Source organism: Falco biarmicus, chromosome 7, assembly GCF_023638135.1.
Source record: "Falco biarmicus isolate bFalBia1 chromosome 7, bFalBia1.pri, whole genome shotgun sequence".
NCBI lineage: Eukaryota > Metazoa > Chordata > Aves > Falconiformes > Falconidae > Falco > Falco biarmicus.
In genome coordinates, this window is record NC_079294.1 from 70,260,805 (window position 1) to 70,279,429 (window position 18,625).

Genomic DNA, 18,625 nt, shown 5'->3' on the forward strand with positions numbered 1-18,625 from the left:
CCCACACAGCATACGAGGGGGGGTCCATCAGACACCCCCATCCCCGTTACCATCAGACGAGCCGCGCCCCGCAGCTTTGTTCCCCGCAACCGGTACCGAGGGCGCAGCCAGCTTTGGGGGGGGAGGATGAACGGGACCGGAGAGGCCGGAGCGGCAGAGGAGGGTCGCGGTGCTAGGCAAACTTGGTGGGGGGGACGAGGGGGCACGGCGGGGAGATAAAGGGCGGCCGCCGGCGGCCGAGTTAGGAGGAGCTGTTTTGCATCCCTTCACGTCAGCCCTGCCTCATTCCCTCCTTCTTCCTTCCTGCGCACCCAGCGCCGGGCCCGGAGCCGCCGCCGCCGCCGCCCCGCGCCCTGCGGAGCCGCCGCGGGAGCGCACGGTGAGTCCCCGCCGCCGGGCTGTGCCCCCCCCCCCAGCTCCCCGCCACCACCGAGGTGGGGGACACGGACACGCACACCCCGGCGCTCCGCAGAGCCGGGGCCACCGCGGTGTCGCCGCCTTCTCTTTCGCTTTCCCCCGCGACGGAGACGGGAGCGATGGCGGCGGGAGGGACGGGGCGGGGGGGCCGCTCCGCACGTGGGCCGCCGCCCCCCTCCACCCCCGACAAGTTTCCCCGTGGCCGCTCGCAAAGTTTCTCCGCGATCGCGGGGCTGAGAAAGTTGCGGGGCAGGCGGCCCGGCCGCGGGGTCGGTACCTGTTGAGGGAGGGAGCACACACACCCCCGCCCCCCCCCCCCCCCCCCGCCGGCGGTACCGGGTCGGGCTGTGCCGCACCGAGCGTGGCTTGGCGGGGGCTGCGGGCGGGGGGAGCAGCACCCTGGGGTGCCCCGACCCACCCACGAGAGGGGGCGAGACCCTCCCACGGAGCCGGCGGGTTCAGTTTGCCGCGGGGGGGCCGGGCTAGCAGCGGGATCAAAAGCCAAGGGGGGTCCCGTGTGCGCCCAAAGTTTGGGGACAGTTCCCAGGCGCGGGGGACTGGACCGGCGGTAGGCGCCCCGGCTGTGCCCCCCCCTCCCCGCCCCGTATCTACAGCCACAGAGGGAAAGTGCCACGGGGGTGGGTGGGTGGGTGTGAAACGAAATGGGTGGGTGACCCTATGGGGGCCCAGGCCACTCTGTCCTGCACCGGTCAGATCCCACTTGTGCACCCCGTCACGGAGGCACCCTGAGATTTCCCGCTGTGAGAGCCCCCCCCCCCCCCCCCCCGGCTCCGTGGCAGAGTCTCGCTCCAGGGGCACCGCATCCCGGCCGGGCCGGGGACCGCTTTGTCCTCCGCTTCCCTGCTAGGGACAGCGGCTGGTCAGGGAACTCTGTGCCAACCCTTTGATAGCTCCCTGTTAATCAACAGGATGCGGTGGTTGAATTAGTTATAATTAATTAATTAGTCAATCATTAGGAGTTTCTTTGTAAGCAGCCTGTGTGGGCAGAGGAAGGGGAGTGATGGCAGTGGAAGCCTGCCCTCCCGCCGGGTCCGGACCCGGCATCGCAGCGAACTCCGGCAGCCCTCCATGCTGCGCTCCCGATGTGGGCCGGGTGCCTTCTGGTGTCACTGATGTAACCCAGCCCCACGACGCTGTAAATTCAAGCGGTTCCATCAAGCACAGTGTCAGTCCAATCCGTGCAGGTAGTCTGGGCTGGCCACAGCATTTTAACAAATGCTTCTTGGGGTGGAGGGTGGCCCTGAACCACGGCTTTCCTGGGGAGACTCCTTGGCATCCCCTTCGGAGCCCTGGGGGATAACTGACTCCTGACAGTTGGGGAGCAGCAGCAGTGGCAGCAAGCTGCGTTTCAGCAGCAGGACGCAGGGCTGTGGTCTGTTCTCCCCGCCCTGTGACAGTGCCCTCCACTCCCACCCCTGGGTGACAGCATTCCCACCCGTGGGAGCAGCTGCAGGAGCCAGGCATATCCTCGGTGAGAGCCAGCACGGGCAGAGCCCTGATCACAGCCTGGCCAGGCAGGGCTCCTCGTCTGCCAGTAGGCTTCCATTAATGTTCTGTTTGAACAGCAATCACGTTCTATCCCTCTAAAATGGTAAATCAGATCACAGTAACCTGAGCTCTGCTACACACCTGGAAATGTTCCCAACCTAAACTTGGGAGGGGACTTGGAGGACTGGATGTGGATACCTGCAGCAGAGGGAGTGGGAGCATCTCCCACTGTGCCCAAGTAGCCTGTCTCCTCTCGTTCCTGTTGACAGGTTTGGTTTAATATCTGAGAAAGTGTTTTTAGTCGATGTTAGTGGACCACAATGCAAAGAAGGTTTTGCACTGATAAACTAGTTCAGGAAATGCAATGTAGAGGGGGAGGAGCACAGACGCTGTCCTGCTCTGCTGTACAGCTGGAAATGTTAAGGAATAGGCAAAACGGTGGGTTTGTACCGCGAAGAACATGCCGACATAAAATCCTGTGAGTGAGAGTGTTGCCTACGCTCCTTACATTTATTTTACTTTTATTCGTTGTTGAAAAGTAGGCTCCAGTTCAGCATCTGCTGGAGCACAGTCTCCTTAATACCAGCCAAGCGGGTTGTGTCCTTGGTGTTCCGCCAGAGCAGAGGCAAGGGGGGAGCTGGTTGCTGTCCCCAACGGGCCGGGAGCTGGGGGGCTCCTGCCGGTTCTATTGATGTTGCCCTGCTGCCCACAGCGGGTTTTGGCTTCCCTTGACCCACAACTCCTGTCCTCTGCCTGCAGAACCCAGCCTGCCTGGGTGCGGGAACCCCAGCACCGAGAGCAGCACGTGAAATGTCCCAAATACCTGCTCAGGGTGTGCTGGCCGTGGAGGCGGTGCAGCTTGACTGGAAGAGCGTTGCTGTATGACTGAGATGTGCTGGGAGTGCCGCCATCCCTATCCTTTGTGCCCTGGGAGCCCTTGGGATGAGTCACACTCCCTGCTGAGGTCCCCAAGCCCTTCCCGCAGGGCTTGACCTTGGGGACGGAGGACTGTGATCTGGTGAGGAGCGTTTTCCCTTTGTCCTGCTGTCCCACATTTTCCTCCTCCAGCCTCGTGCACAGCTCTCCTCCTCCCTCAGCCCCTCTCTCCATCAGCAGTGCGTTGCGGTGGCATTTGTGTTGGGAGAGGGACCCAGCGCAGCCCACCCGTGTCCAGGCATGGCTTTCCCTAAAAAACCAATTTCTGTCCAAAACTGTGGTGCCATGGAGTGAAATGCCTGAAGTCGGTCGGGAAGCGTGATCTTGCTGGAGCGAGCTGTAGAGGGGGTTCTGTGTTTGAAACCCCAGGAGGCTCCCACTCTTCTTTGCCCTGGTTTCCACAGAGGAGTGGGGTTCTCTCCCACTGAGGCAACAAACACGTAATGCAGTTTGTTTCCCAAATTTTAAATTAATGGTTTTAAATTTTGCTGGTCTTTACTGGCCACTGTCTGTCCATCATTTGAGCGATAGTAAAGTATTTCTAATGAAAATAAACAGAAACAACAGGTAAGCATCCTGCATAAAAATCTCTTTGTAAAGCATGTTGCTTCCCCGATGCCCTTGTGCTATCACCATCCTCCCGTTTGCCTGAACAGTCCATCATACAATGTTCTCCCCAAAGTATCAGGGTTTGTAGGAAAGAAGTGACCAGTGGGGCGGAGGCTTCTTGTTTTCCAGATGCCAGGTCTCCTGGATCGCTGGGAGCATTCTCAAGTGGGAAGAAAAGCCTCATCTCCCACCCTTCCTTCCTTCCTTCCTTCCTTCTCAGGCCACCTCTGATTTCACAGCAGAGAAAACAAGGGAGACAGGCAGTGTCCGGATTGCTCTTTTGTGCAGGGCAAGGAAAAACTTGCAAAAAGTTCATATGAAACTTCACAAGACTTGTTCCTGAGATAAAAAAAAGAGATAATTGGGTGGGGGGAACACCAGAGGCTGTGCAGAGGCAGGATGCTAAATGAGAAGGAGGCACATCCTGCAGCCCTGGGGTCTATCCAGGAGTCTTGAGGGGCATCAGTGTTGTACAAATGGATTTTAAAAAAAAAACAAGAGCTGTTCTATTTAAAGTGAAAGAGACAAAATGCCCTCCTGAAGGCTGGGGGACCGAAAATGTTAGGCTGCGTTTGTGCACGTCTGTGGGAGTGAGACGGGACCGGGAGCCAGGTGTCTCATGCTGGTGGGTTGGAGGGACCAGTGTGCCAGGTTCAGACCCACTCCTGTGTCACCTGGGGGGTCCTGAGCTGGCAGGATCCAGCCAACATGCCACACAGCCTCCCTCAAGCATGAGATTTGTGCGATTTGTTGGTGTGGTAGTGGATGAAGGAGGATCGGGGCATTGTTTGCTGAGGCTGCTGAGGACCTGAGGATGTCCTGGAGCAGCGGCCGGGGGGAGCGCTCGGCGAGGGGTGGCTGGCTGCCTGCGTGGCACGGCACGGTGAGGAGCAGAAGCACTGGGGTTTCGCACTGCACCTTGCGCTGTTCAGCGATGCACAGCTCATGCGGGAAGGGATAAGTGGGACATCAGTGAAATCCTGGTTTACCCCAAAAAGCAATACTTGCTTTCCAGGAGTATCTCAGAGGAGGGAAGGGGCAGCATGGTGCGGAGTACGGTGACGGTGACATTTTGCATAGGTAGCTGAGTAGTAACCTACAAAGGAGGAAAATCTGTAGCTGTTCTTTGCTTTACAAGGTTATAAATTAACAGAATCAACCATGAATCAGACCTGAGCATTGCTATCAGCAGCTCAGATGGGGAGCTTTGGGATGCAGGTACAACTAGAAGTGCTGATGGATGGGATGCTGCTCCCTAAATAAAGCAGGAGGGGTGGTGCTACTGGAAATGCCACAAAGTTTTCAGGCAGAGGCTGGTGCAGAGGTAGTCATGGCATGAGTAGCGAGGAAGGGTCTGACAAACCCACCCCAGAGGTGTCAGCAACTTGGGGTCACAGTAATGAAAATCCTGATGTACTGGGGGCATTATGCATGAGCTATGAAAAACGCTGGTGAGAACAGATGTGCAAGCAGACTAATTTTGGTGGAGAGCATTCAATAACAAGAATCCTTATGGCTTTTGGAGAGCGGCAGTTGAAGCAGCTGGGTGGATGGTGGAGCGGGAGCAATGACTGGAGCAGGTTTGATCCACTGCCTCAGAAGGAGCCCTGCCTAAGGTCTGAGCTGCCAGAGCGGAGCTGTGGCATGAGGCTGGGCTTTCAGCACTTGGAGGTGGCCCTGGTGGGTTGAGGACCCCCCAGCCAAGGCTGGAGAGGGCAGGCAGAGGGGTGGGGAGGGTTGGGGGTGCCTGCCCAGGGCTGCAGGGAGAAGGTGGAGGTAGCACCGAAACTCACCCTCAGAGCAGGAGGCTGGAAAGGACCAAAACCCGGTTATTGATGCCAAACACACGGCATGGCTCTGGCCCAGAAATGGCCAAAAAACGACTGCTCAGCAGTTCCCGGTGCTGCATGCTTGTGTGAACTTGGAAGCGCCCATGGGCCAGGGGTCTTGGTGGTGCTGGCACTGCCGCGGTGCCTGGTGGGTCTGTACCCAGCCAGGCACTGGGACTGGAGACCAGTACTGCCACGAGAAAAGCGGCTTCCAGTGCAAGCGTGTTTTAAATGGATGCTGTGATGCAGAGTGATTGAAATGAGTGAATTTAGTTAAAATGAAGACTCTGCTCTTCATCTGGTTCCCCTTGCTCTTCAGCATGGTCTGTGGGCCCCTGCGCCCTGACAAACAGCATGCTTCCCTCTTGCGTGCAAAACCATGGGTATCCACAGGGCAGCCAGCAAATGACAGACACAAACTGGTTTTGACTAAGAAGGAAATATCAGTCAGTCCTTTAAAGGCTTTATCTCAGCACGTCAGTTTGAGGAAGAATGTACTTTAACTAGGAAGCAGTACGTAGACGTGTTCATTGTTTTACTTCCATGTCTTGTGTATGTGAAACCCTGTTTCTGCATCAGCATTGTATACCCAGAGGCACTTTGCTGGGCAGTGTGGGAGCCGCTGTAGTTAAAAAGGGGAATTTTGTGGGGATTGCAGGCTGAGGCCACAAACAGTGCAGAAATTAAATGTTTAGAACTGGCTGTCTTTACCATCCTTCCCTACAAGGTGTTGCAGTTTCCCACCAGCGTGCCTGCAGCCAGCACATGTCCTGCCAGGGGTCACGGGTGACCCAGCAAGGGAGAGGAGCAGGACGAAGGACAGGGAGAGCTGCAAGGAAGGAGAGCGCTTGCTGGTCACCTCTAAATTTATCTTTCCTGCTTCTTGGCAGCAGCGTTGTCTCATGTCCATGCTCTGTGGTGCTGGGTCATTTCTCCCCTCTCTGCCAGGAGAAACCTGACAGCCCATCACTCACCTGTATTATCCCGGGTTTAATAAGCTCTCTGTTCTTTCCCTGCTTTTTCTTTCAATTTTTTAAATTCTTTAAGTGCTCCCTGGTTGGTTTTCCTTTCCTTCACCGTGGGTCTGTTCTCACACCCCTGTGCCTCCTTGTGCCAGCTCCAGAGCAGCCCCCTGTTGGAACGTGTCTCAGTGCCTGTGGCTCAGCACTGCCAGGGCTGGACATAAAGGTGCAAGCCGGAGTATGGTGTTGGGCTGTTTTCCCTTGGGGAGGCCTTTGACACTTGCTGCGGTGCTCTCCCTCCCAGAGAGAGGCAGCGGGTGCAGCCCTCCGAACTGCCACCACTTCAGCACTTTCTCCCCTCGCTGAGTTTCTCTCTCCCACTGCACCTTGCCAGCACGCTGGCATCATGCCCCCACCCCAGCTGCTCCCCCAGCACCCACCACGGCTCCAGTGTTAATGCTAGGGACAGTCTGAGCGTAGATTTTGACTGCCCATGGGCAGCCCAGCGGGCTCATCCTGGACTTGGCTGGGGAGATGCTGAGCGTTCTGGGGTAGGTTGGAGACATCCACAACTGCCCCGGCCAGTGGCTGCTTTTGGGAGATGTTAGTTGTTGTTGTAAGGATGGGTATCACAGGAGCTGGCTCCTGTTCCCACCCAGGACTGGGATTGTGAGACTCTTCATCCTCGCAGAAGACTTTCTGCTCTCGTGTACTGACCCCTCAGCCAGCTGAAATGAGGGCACCATAAAATCTGAACTTAAATGACCTTAAATATCTCCCTACTCCGTGCCAATTGCAATATATTTTTTTTTTGTAGCCATCTGAAAGTTACCATTTTCAGGCACTGATTGACCTGCCCTCCTTGCTTTGCTCCTTGGCTTTGCTCCAGAGATGTCGATGTATATTCCTGGTGGCTGTTTTTTGCTTGCCATGGGAGAGGCTCACCCTTCGGCCCTTGCTCATGAGTCCCCGTGGCTGCAGACCAGATCATTGTAGGCTTCTGCCACCATTCAGAGGGGTGCAGACCCCCCGCCTGGCTGTGTAGGCATGCGTGCCTCCAGACAAAAATGACTTTCCAGAAGACAGAACTGTGGGCAGAACTGAAAGAGCCTTTCCCATCGGTGGTGCCAAGCCTCTTTGCTGAATTTCTTCTTGTCCTTCCCCATTTTACGCCGTGGCCATTCAGCACGCGCCTGTGAAGCCCATCAGGGTAATTGCAGAACTCGTCTGCAGAGAGCAAGCCTTGATTTGTGGGGGCTTGAGTGGTTTGGTTTCATTTTACGATTATCAACAAGGGACACATATAAGCAAATTATTTCAACAGCTGAATATTCTGTATACTTACAGGACTTTCTTGTAGTAAGAAGAAAGAGTGCAAAGTACAGCAATTATGCAGATTGTGATGAAAATGGGGACTGGGGTGGTTCAAGCAGACCCAAGTGCGAGCCCGCCCTTGGTGCTGCCAAAGCAATGGCAAAACGCCTATAGACAAAGCCAGCCTTGTAGATACATTATAAAATATTTATTAAGATGAGTAAAAAGTACAAAAAAGTTCCCACCCTCCTCAGTCACAGCCAGTGCTTGTCCACTGCATTTTCCCTCGTATCAGCTGGTGAGCTCTTTCCGAGCACATCACACCAGGTGGGCATTTCGTTCCCCCCAGTGCCCACCTCCCTGCCCAGGTTTGCCTGGCATCTGCTCCAGCTTCAGGAGCAAAACGGCTGCAGGGCATCACGCGGGGCCAGCTCCAGGCATGTCAGCCTGTGTCCGTGCCCGACAGTCCAGCCAGTGTGACACGCTCCAGACAGCGGTGCCAAACTCTGTCCTTTGAACTCCATTTAAAAAACCAATAAATAAAACCAGGCAGCTCTTGTGTGAAATTTCAGCCTCCACTTGGAGTTAGGACTGCTGGGTGAACCCTCACCACATGATAATGTAGACAAAAACATACGTGCAATAAGCGGACATTTCTTTTTAACTTGGCCGTGTAAACCCAACAGAAGTATGCAGTTAGTGCAACGTTCTCCAAACCGGCAAGAACCTTTGCCTTCTCCCACAAGAAAAGCCATGGTTTTAAAAGCCGTCTGCCATGCAGAAAACCCAATGCTTTCACGATTTGTAGGCGGCTGGTGGCAAGCACCTCAATCCAATCTCTTGGGCTACACACCCCACCCTTGGTGAGAACATGCAGACCCCTGCACCCAGCGCCCCAGGACCACACTGCTGGATGCATCATCCCCTGGAGCTGCGGGAGAGCAGAGGTGTCACTGGGGACTGCTCTTCCCTCCAGTCGCGGCTGCTCTCATCTGATGTGTTCCAGGACTCAGATTTCAAAATCTAAATTTCTGCTCCCCTGAAGTCACCAGGAACGTGAGGGACGTTGGTTGTGGAGTCTTTTGTGCAGGGAGCCTTTCTGCAGAGATCACTCCTGTAGGTTCCTCACTGATGTGTCTGAAGTGGAATGAAAAAGTAGCTCAGCTTAAAGGAAAAAAAAAATAATCCCCAAATTTCACTCTCTCATAGATTCTCAAATAGTCTGAAATTACATATACAGCCTTTATTTTCTGAAGCACATGTCCTGTATCTGCCGTACATTCATTATCCTTCGTTAGGGCACACGCAGTGCCTCTTGGCTTGAAGACGTGTTTTCCATATCAGTCACTCTGACTTCACTGGCTTGAATTTTACCTGTCACTGTTTCAGACTTTTCATCTGTGTCAGGTTAGGTTCCGTGCTGGAGGATTTTTTATTTTTCCCTTTAATGACAAAGTTTGGTATTTTGAAACAGACTCTCTGTGTGCTGGTGGTGCTGCTGCTCGGGGCTGGGGGATTTGGGACAAACCACTGTCCCTGGCCCCAGGCATGGTGTGTGGAGGGCAGGTGGTGGATGGGGCCGGTGTGCATGCAGCGGTGCTTGGAAACCTGTTTGCTGAGCTTTGAGAAAATGAAAGCAATGCGGGGCATCAGGCACATGCCCAACTGAACCTCTAATGTGCACAGCCATGGTTAGAAGCAGAAGCATCCTTGGTATGGCCAGGGATGCAGGTAGACACCTGGATGCTGCTGGGTACCAGCCTGAATCTCTAATGCGCACAGCCGTGGTTAGAAGCAGAAACATCCTCGGTATGGCCAGGGATGCAGGTGGGCACCTGGATGCTGCTGGGTACCAGTGGGACAGAGTGGGTCAGCACCATCGGCTGCAGTGGCCCTGTTGGGCCAGGACAAGGTTTCTGCTACAGCAGCCCTCGGCACCCGTGACGCTGTGGCTGTTGGTTGTCACTGTGTGCTTGCTGTCCCCCATGGTGGGCATGTGGCAGCAGGCCGTGGTGGTGGGGATGGAGCTGGATGCCCCAGGGCTGGGCAAGGATCTCAGCCCCAGTGCTGTGGATGGCTGTCTGACTCCTGCCCCACCTCTCACCCGGTGTCCCCTGTTTGGGAGTCACTGGAGACCCTCTGTGGTGAGGGTGCCCAGAGCCACAGCTGCTGGGGCCAGCAGGGCTCAGGGCGGAGGGGCACTTTGGGGGGGGGCTTTATTTCGCTGACTCTCCTCTGGCCCCCCATGGGTTTGCACCCTAAAGCGCAATTCGGAGGAGGACTGGGTGATCCAGAGAGGCATCCTGGGACAGGGCAGGGGCAGCAGCACCCGCAGCCTGCGCAGCCCCAGCCACGGCTCTGGGTCTCCATGGCTGCTGGAGAGCCTCGGGACATGGCAGTGCTGGGTTAACGGTTGGACTTGATGATCTTAAAAGTTTTTTCCAACCTAAATGATTCTATGACCGTGGGAGGACAGCAGCTGGCTTTGGTCTGTCCCCTAAAACCTGGGGAAGATGAGGCACCCGTGGCTGGAGGGGTGGATGCTCACACAACGCCAGAGCAGGGACGGCTGCCTGCACGCTTGCTGCCCGCGCCAGGGCCTCTCCCGAGGAGAAGGGCAGCAATACGAGGAGAAGGGCAGCAATACGGGGCAGAGCAGGGAATGCCACAAAGCTGGGCAGAGCAGCCCATGTGTCCTGGGTGGTGTGGCTGTTCCCCTGTCCCACAAATCTGACTTCATTGTGTGTGCCCCATCGGCAGATTTCCCCCCGGATGCCTGCAGCCGTCATTCACCCCACCTGGCCAGCACTGCCGGGGATGCTGTATTTTCCGTATCTGCCTTAGCACAATTGATTCCTTGGGTCAGCCACGAGCTGGGATTTCATAAACTGCTACCAACGGGGACCCTCCGTCTGGTACCTCCTGCTCCATCCGCCCTGAACCACGCTTTCCAAGCACTAGTCTTTCTGAATGGCTCAGCTGCTCAGAAAAGGATCTGAAACATTTTCCACCTTGTCAGCCTGCAAGTAATGTGGCATTTGCAGCTGAGCAGTCAGGTTTGCTCCTAAAATGGTGTAACATGTCCAATAGCGTTGTTATCGGAGAAATCAGAAGTGGGATGCTCTGAGGGGCCAGCATAGGGCCTGGCACAGGTGGGAGGGGGTCCAGAAGCCCCCCAGCACTTGCCCCTACCCATACCTCTGCCGCCTCCTCTCACCTGCAGGCTATAGGAAATGGCACTCGATGTGTTTGTTATTCAAATTTCTACCCCCACGGCTGGTGTCGCCTGTGAGTTCTGCCGGGGAGATTGTGTGTGTTGGGGGTAATTCCTTGAGGCATTTTGCTAGGAGACCCTGTGTTCCTCAGTGCTGGTTTGGCTGTACTTCTCGCAAAGGCTTCCCGGGGATCTTTTTCCCTTCACTAGGAGCAAACCGCAGTCAGTGGTGCTGTGCTCAGGGAAGTCCCGACAGCTCGCAGGGGCCAGTGGGGTTGGCAGCAGTTTTCTCCAAAGCAGAACAGCCTGAAAGCCTGAAGTTCATGGAGGAGACAAAGAGTGAAATATCCCCTCACCCGGCAACTCCTCACCCTCTCCCTCAAGGAGCCTCTGTGCCAGCTCTGCTTATCAAAAATAGTGAGTTTCAGAGCCTCTGATGAGTTTTGTATGTGAAAGATTATCTGGTCAAGTATTAATTAACACACTTAAATTAGATCCCCTTGACTATGATGATCATATTACTCGACCCAGCAGAGGTGACAGCAGATGCGGTGAGCATTGCGGTACGAAGCAGCCCCAGCTGGCCGGGCACGTGGTGCAGCCGCTGGCACTGCTGCCCCATCCAGCGTCTGTCCTGGTGCTGCGCGGTGGTGTGGCACCGGCAGCAGAGCTCAGCCGATGCCCGGCCACCATGGGCACAGCATCCCTGTGGGAGGAGGTCCAGCCCTGGCAGGGCTCCGGGACCCCCATGTCTGCAGCCCCAGGAGTGGCTGGTTGAGAAGCAGAGAGGTTTGTGTGTCCGTACTGGAGGTTGTGCTGTGGTTGTGTCCGTGCTCGCCCCAGTGCCATCGGTCACCCTCTCCCCCTGCCCCGCAGTGAGAGGGGTACCGTCTGCCTGGGCACGGGGCACGGGGGGAGCGTTTCCCAGCTGGCCATTGCTCAGCACATGGGAAGACTGAACTTGTCAGCAAAATCACGTGCAGTCCAGAGAGTTCACCTTCCTCCCAGCCTTTAACTCTCTGACTGGAAATTTCTGGCTGCTGTGAATGGATCTGGGCAGTCCCAGTGTCCCCATTTCTCCATTCCTGCAGCCCAGCACAGGATGAAGCCCGGGGGGGAAGGGGGCAGCCAGACCCAACAGCAGCCATCCTGCGGGCAACGCTGCCTGCGCATGGGCAAGCTCCAGACACGGGAATATAAAAAATACATTACAATTGTTCCCAAGAATAAGAGCAGCAATACTGTTGAAAGCGCGAGTGTCTTCCTGCTGGGGGGGGGGTGTCTTCCCTCAGTCCTCACACCCCGAGAGGCTGTTTCAGAACCCATCGAGTAACTCTGCTCCCTCTGGGATGACACACATCCCACATTTCTAACATTGTGGTTGGTTTTCCCCTTTTACAACCAGCCAGGCGGGTTATACCTACAAGGGGTACTTGAGCTCCTAGTTGCCTGTCAGTTCCTCTGACCCCCAGCCACTTTTATTGCCCTGCTTTGAGGTTCCCGCAGTTTATGATTAACCCCTGGCACCGGAGGATGCTGAGCAGGAGCAATGCTGAGCAGCTGTGGTACAGGCTTACACGCAGGGAGGTCGTCTTCTGTCTGCTGCAGACTCTCACCTGCAGCCTGGGCTGCTTCGCTGTCAGCCAGCCTTGCAATTCCCGGTCCAGCTTGCTGCCTGTGGGAGCACGGCATGCCTGCTGCCTCTTGCTCCGTTTCCCTCTGTCCCCAGGGGACCCCACTGTCCTGGTGGGCTCTATCTTCAGTATTTTCTTCTCACTGCATTTTTACTCCCTCTTTGTCCCATGTTACAATGCCTCCCTCCTTACAGTTTTGGGTCATCTTCGTGTCTGAGGGTCTGTTTAACCCCCACCTCTGCTGAAGATGCTGAACAACATGGGACGGTACTGGGGCTGCAGATCCACGGTAAAATCCCTGTCAGGCTGCTCCTGGCAGGGTGTCTGCTGTTGCTTCTGTCTGCTGAGGGGTTTGGGGGTTGCAGGGCGAAGGGGGCTGCAGTGGGCACTGGCCCACCCTTCATCCTCTCTGCTCCCCGTAGCGCCTGGCCCAGAATCGAGCCCTCAGGTTTGTATCTGTCACAGCCATCCCTCATCTTTCTTTGCAGGGTTTGGGTTTTGACCTAAATCTCTGGTGCCGGTTGCTTTTCATGGCAACACTTGTTTCTACAGATTTGTTTTCTCTGTGTATTTGCTCCATGGCTTTTCCTAGGGACGGCGTGGTGGCTTTTCATCTGGGAGACCCGATGGTGAGGACAGTCCTTCCCAGAGCCACTCAGTGCAGAATTTAATTTACTTTTTTACATATCTGCATGTGTGATTACTGGGAGAGGTATTTTTAAAAGTAGCTCGGCGTCTCTTTCAGGGAGTTAGCAAAGAGCAGATTTATTTTCTGCTATGCTGAGAATTAACTCCCCTTTCTTCCTCTTCCCTCTGCCCCCGCTGGAAAGAGAGAGAATGCAGAAAAGAAGAAAGGATTTACATTGTGGTGGTGATTGGCACAGGCTGTGAATGAGAGGTCATTTCATCTGGCTGTTTCTTTTCAAGCGCTCTTTTTTTCATGCACACTGTATTCAGGCTGGGAGCATTCTTTCTTTTCAAAGCTTCTCTGTCTGTCTCTCTCTTCCCCCTCCTTTATTTTTCACCCCTTTTCTTTACTTTTGCTGTCTTTTCATTCTGTTTTTCTCCACCCCCTTGGGGCTCCATTTTTTCTTTCCTTTTTCCTCTATTCAGTTCCTTTTTTCTTCTCGCATCTTTTCTGAATAGCTCTTCTATTTTCGGAGAGGAAAGGGAGTATGTCGAAGAGAAGTCGTTGCAGCAAGGAGGAACTTGAAAGTCTTTCTTTCCTTGTTTATTTCACTCAAAAGCAAAAATTGTTTTCCAAGGGAGAGCGAGGTTTCTGTGCGGAGCCTTTGAAGCAAGGCTGGGACGGCAGCAGGGCTGGCCAGGGTGGGATTTCTCCCTGCTCCTCGCCACACCACAAACACCCTTGGTCCCAAACTGCTGACAAACACCCAGAGCCCCACAGAGGATGGGGAGGTCGGTGGGTCAGTGCTCTTTCAGCTGGGCTGTGGGTGAGGAGGGGGCCAGGCAGGAGCAGCCCCTCTCCCTGGGCTCCATCCCAGCTCACCCCCAGCCACCGCTTGCCCCACACCTTCGCACACCAGTTACTTGTATGTAATCGCTGGTGCTGGTGGTCCTGTGCAAGTGAACGGCAGCATTTTAAGACATGATGTGACAATAAGCTCTGAAAGCAAGATCCCAAGAGCTCTGTGCTGTGGCGTGTGTCCCTGCACGGTGCTGGGGAGGAGGCAGGTGGGGTGGGATGGAGGGGCCATGTCTGCGTCATTTTGAAGGGGGAACATTGCGCTTGCACGAGCAGCCCATGGGACAACGTGAGAGAGGGGCCAGGTCCCCAGGGACGGGGTGTCCACTGGCCAAGGAGAGTCACTGTGCTCAGGTCTGATAGACTTGGGGATTTGGGGTGCCGGAGTTCCGTGGGTTTGGGCCCTTCTGTGGCAGAAGAGCAGGAAGGGTCTTGGACACATCCACAAGGCCACAGTGGTTCCAGTCGGGTCTAAGGGAGATGCCCTGGCTCGGCAGGAGGAGCCTGGTCCCCCAGCCGCTGCTCCCCAGGTGCCATCAGAGCTCTGCTAGCAGCTCTGTTGTCTTGCTTCGAGAAGAGCTTCTAGGCAGAAGGGCTGATAAATCAGGCTTCAAGATTGATCTGTTTGGTCTTCGAAAGAAGAGACGTTGTGCCACGTGGCACAGGAGGAGATCTTCAAGGAGGGCAGCTGGGGGGGGGGAGCAGTGAGAGTCCCCCTCCCTGAGCGCTCCCAGCCCGAGCGCTGGCGCAGGCATTAACCCTCAGCAGGCTGCGGTGCGGCTTTGGCTGCTCCAGGACCAAAGGTTTCACAATCCCTTGGCAGAAGCGGAGCGCTGGCTCCAGCATTTCCTTTGGCTCAGTGCAGGGAAAGCACTCGCGTAACAAACCTGCTCTGATGGGCACCTCACAGTGCTGCTACCACATAACGGGGGTCCCCTGGCAGTGACCCTGTGCTGCCAAAAATCAGACCCAGGCCCCCCCCCCGGCTCCTTCCATTCATCCCCCAGACCCCGGAGGAGCCTGGGTGGCTCTAATCCTTCCTTCACCCCCATGGCCAAAGTGATGCAGTTAGGACTCTGATTTTCAGGAAGCATCTTTTGCCTGTTAATTTTAGTCTCCCTTAGTTGCTTTGAAGTGAAGTTGGGGGCTGATCTGGAACACACGAACAGGCACTGGACTGGAGCCACCAGCTTTCACGTTGGGTGTGTCAGAGGGGCTGGAGGACGGGGCCGCCGGGTCCCGCTATGGAAAGCGCGGCAGGGAGCGCAGGAGTGTACCCGGGCTGCTCCTCTTCTGCTAGAACAGCGGTTCTGGGTGAATGGTGTGCACGGGGAAAATCCAGCAGAGCAGGGACTCCTCGCACTGCAGCCCCGATGGCAAGGTGCCGGCCGGTGAGCCCAGCAGGCAGCTCTGGAGGGGGATCTGCTGCCTGATCCTGAGGGTCTTGCGGTGTGAGAGGAGAATTCTGCCTCCCCTTTGTTTGAAGGGCTTTGGAGGAAGGATGGAAGGGCCTTGCCGAAGCACGGGGACTTTATCATCCTCTGGCCAGGGGCACATGACAGGTCAGGCATGGGCAGGGGTCCTGAGCCGTGCGGGTGGGCTGCAGGAGTGGGAGTGGAGCCGGTGGCACGGCGGTTAATGAAGTAGATTATTTTTTAAAAGCGAGATTCAAATAATTGTAACCCTGAGATAGAGAAGACATTGGAGGAGATGAAAAGGGAGAGAGAAAGAAAGGAAGCAAAGGACAGAGGTTTGGAATAGAGAGGGAGATTAGGAGATAGATGAAAGAGAAAGGAGAAAGATAAGAGGGAGAGAGGGGACAGATCTCCAGCGCGAGATGGGCGTTGCCAGGGAAACGGGAAGAATGAGGGAGCGACAGAGGGATGGAGGAGCGGAGGATGCTGGGGGCGGGGAGCAACGGAGGGATGGAGGCTCGGTCTCGGGTGGAGGAGGAAAGTGTATTCTCAGCAGAAAGGGAAGCAGGAGCGGGACGTCCCGGGTCAGCGTGGGTGCCTGTCTGCTGGGAAGCCACGAGAGCATTTGGGATCGTGGCTCCATCCCTCTGTGGTGAACGGCTGCAGCATCTGCTGCTGCTCACAGACTGACCCCTCTCACCCTGAGTTTCCATCAGCTGAAACATTTCTTGCCCACGGCAGGGTGGCTTTCCTCAGAAACAGGATGTCACACTGTGCCCATACCTAGTTCAGCACGTGGATCTTCTTCTGGAGGGCTGGAGGGAGCTGGGAGAGGGTCCGACCCGGGAGGGAGCGCCCTTGCCCGTGCTTGGCCTCGATATTTATATTCCACTTCCAGATGCAGTTGCTGCATTTCAAAGATAAAAAAGGTAGTGTGTGATGGTGAGGCCAAGAGGGCAGAGCAGCAACCTCCAACGGGGAGGACGGGCACTAAGTGCTGTGCCGTGCCATGCCATGCTGTGCTGTGCCAGCGAGGAGTGCCAGCCCAGCTGCCACGTGTGCCTGCACTGGGCTGGGCTGGTGCTCAGTGGGCAGGGACAGCCGAGCATCCCCCTACCTCGCCAGCAGCAGGATGGTGGTTCCCAGCGCTGCCACCCTCCTCACCGAGCAGAGTGGTGCCCGATTCCTGTCCCATGGAGCAAAGGTTCCCCCATGGAAATCACGTGCCAGGTTGGGATAAATCCTGGTGTCCTTCATTGCAGTTGCAGGCAGCTCCCGCAGCCAGAGGCGGGCCAGGAAAAGAGACGATGTGCTTGAAAGCAAGGCACTGCAGATGTCGCTTTAAAGCCCAGAGGCAGTTTTGTGCTCAGCTTCAGCTTTGGCTAGTCCTGGGAAGGTCCCAACGGCACCGGCTGCTCCTGCATCCCTGGGCTGGCAATGGGGAGAGGGGAACCAGGCAGCTTCATGCTCCGTACACACTTATTCTGCAGAAACAGTCATCTCCAGTTATTGATAAAACATTCCTTTTCCCCTTCCAGTCAGAGTTTGCCAATAACCTCGTGGCTTCAAAGAGGTGAACATTTACTTCCCACCAATGAACACAATGGTTGGGGTAAGAATCGTTAGAAGAAATATCAACAGAGCAGTCAAGGGAAGGTTTAACGTGACCTGACAAAGCGGGTGCTGCTCCTTTCCCAACACGTTGTCTATTGTACAGACCAGAAGTTGTCATTTTCCCTAACTTGTTTTTCCACCTAATCTTACTAAAAAATGTTATCTATATCATGCTGCAAATTGTAGGTTGTGTCTTTTTTTTTTTAATCAAACCCCCCAAAGAGAGAAATTCCTCCACCCAGAACCACTTCACGTGATACACGTGATGTCATGCACTTCTTCCGTGTCGGAAAGTATATCCAAGGCTGACGGGAGCAGTTCTGCTTTCTAATCAACTTATTATAAGTAGGAGGTTTTTCCTTTTTTCTAGAGTAGTCATTAACAAAAGTTTTCCTTAAAGAGTGGAGTTAGATAGGATCTACTGTGGAGACACAATGCATTTAAGAATTGTTTTGATTCCTTTCAAAACGCAGAATTTATTTGGTAGCAACAACCCAGCACCACGCATCCTCTTTCCCGTTCCTCAGAACTTTGGCTCATTATTTGCAGCCCAGTTTATCTGCGTTGGATGTCGGCTGTGGGGCAAGAAATGATGTTTTTTTGGTTCTGCTGCTGCCAGCACAGAGCCAGGGTTGGTGTGTGCCCCCCATGTCCCACAGCTCCTGGCCTTGACCAGCCCCGGTGACAGGAGCTTGTGCAGCCAGACAGATGTTTGAGCCCAGCTGCTGTGTCGGATGCACTGTCCTGTGCAGGGAAGCTGTGGCTTCATCCTTCCCTTGCCCAGCCCCAGCTCAGTGTTTAGTGAAACCAAGATGAACTTGTAAATCCTCAGGGTTGGTGCAGGACAGATGCTCTGGATCAGTTTTATGAATAATTTTAGTGGTGATTTTCAGGAAAAAAAATATTTTTCTGTTTAGAATTTTTGTTGGTGCTTTGAGTAGCTTTATGTGAAACCCACGAGAAAGATGAAAGACTGATTTTTTCCTTTATTAAATTTAAATGAAAGCTTCTTTTAAGAAAGGAAGAAAAATAAAATCAAAGGTATTCTCACAAATATTACAGAACTGTTGATCAGCCTGTTTAAAAGTATTGAAAAGCTTTAACACCTCCTCCCCCCACCTTATCGGATCTCCACTCCGATAAGATCACTCCCATGTGCCCAACTTCACCAGGTCATTTTTAGCCCCAATTTATGCTCAGACTTGACTCCAGCACTCCTGGGGCTTTGCACAGCACCTCTGCCGCACTGTCTGCAGGGCAGCCTGCAGCAGGGCAGGGCGGCTGGGGGGGATCACACAAAGGGTTCTGCAATGGGGGTCCCGCACCCTCCCAGCCCTGACAGCACCTCTTGCAGGGTGGGAGCCCACCAGTTAGGTGTATAGGGTGCAGCTCCTACAGCCCCAGGCACTTGCCGCTGCACAGGTTTAAAGCTGAGGAGCTTATTTAGGGCAACTGCTCTCGATTGCATTGCTCAGGTTGCACCACTGAGTTTCTTTCTGCTGGGAACAAGTCCTAGAGGCCCTCCTGGATTGCTGCTGGGTTTGTCACACAGCCTGTAATGCCAAATACAGGTGCGAAGGTGAGTTAGATGAGATAAGCTGCTGCTGGTACCAGCTGGGCCCTGGCACCCGCTCATGTGTCGGCACTTACTCTCTGATGGAGCAGAGATAACATGGGGCAGTGGCT

The 18,625-nt window shown here is 54.9% G+C and overlaps 1 protein-coding gene across 2 annotated transcripts in view; it reads left to right on the top strand.

Annotated features, from left to right (window-relative positions):
* The first annotated feature begins 221 nt into the window (after positions 1-221).
* The window catches only part of ZNF710 (zinc finger protein 710), a 33,037-nt gene continuing 14,633 nt past the window's right edge, over positions 222-18,625 (top strand). Inside the window, exon 1 of one of the 2 annotated variants that reach the window (XM_056346044.1) lies at positions 222-379. The gene's annotated coding sequence lies outside the window, so the exon portion shown is untranslated. Of the gene's footprint in view, positions 380-18,415; positions 18,519-18,625 lie in introns of those variants that run through there. The other variant, XM_056346045.1, reaches the window with a different exon arrangement.